The 866-nt window shown below is 41.0% G+C and overlaps 1 protein-coding gene across 1 annotated transcript in view; it reads right to left on the reverse strand.

The window, feature by feature from the left end:
• Window positions 1-866, reverse strand: part of agbl1 (AGBL carboxypeptidase 1) — a 144,308-nt gene that overhangs the window by 65,837 nt on the left and 77,605 nt on the right. The gene's annotated exons all lie outside the window — the stretch shown is intronic.

Here is an 866-nt window from a genome sequence, read left to right on the forward strand (position 1 = left end):
TTTGACAAACAAATTAACAATGTTGTCAGGACTAGCTTTTTCCAGTTGCGTCTCCTGGCCAAAGTTAAAATGTTTTTAAGCCGTCACGACCTTGAGAAAGCCATCCATGCACTAATAAGCTCAAGGTTAGACTACTGCAATGCGCTTTATGTCGGTGTCTCCCAGTCTTCTCTCGGTCGCCTTCAACTTGTGCAAAACGCTGCTGCCCGTCTTTTAACCAACACTAACAGACGGGTGCACATCACTCCCGTTCTTAACTCTCTTCACTGGCTGCCTGTCCGTTATAGAATCGATTTTAAACTTTTATTGTTTGTTTTTAAAGTTCTCAACGGCCTTGCCCCATCGTATTTATCTGATCTTTTAATTGTCCGAAATCCTGGTAGACCTCTGAGGTCAACAATTCAACTTTTGCTGGAAGTGCCCAGATCCAAATACAAACACTGGGGTGACCGAGCCTTTTCTGTTGCTGCCCCTAGGCTCTGGAATAAGCTCCCCACCGAGCTCCGTCTTATTCCTGACCTGGGCCGCTTCAAAGCTAGCTTAAAAACCCACCTATTTAGGATGGCCTTCAATACCTAGTAGTATGACGACACTTTTTACAATCTTTTCTTAATCAATTTTGTTGTATTTTATTGCTCTTATTGTTCTTTTATTATTATTATTTTTTTTTAATTGTTTTCCATTTATTTATCTCTGCACTTATTATCTGTTGTAAAGCACTTTGGTACACCGAAAGGATTGTTGTAAAGGGCTTTATAAATAAAGTACATTTACATTACATTTACATATTGTCTGTCTGTCTGTCTGTCTGTCTGTCTGTCCGTCCTCCTGTCTCTCTGTCCTCCTGTCTGTCTGCAGCCCTTCTG

Source organism: Seriola lalandi, unplaced genomic scaffold (genome assembly GCF_002814215.2).
Source record: "Seriola lalandi dorsalis isolate HSWRI2012SDOR001 ecotype SW California unplaced genomic scaffold, Sedor1 jcf7180002055008, whole genome shotgun sequence".
In the NCBI taxonomy this organism is placed as follows: Eukaryota; Metazoa; Chordata; class Actinopteri; order Carangiformes; family Carangidae; genus Seriola; species Seriola lalandi.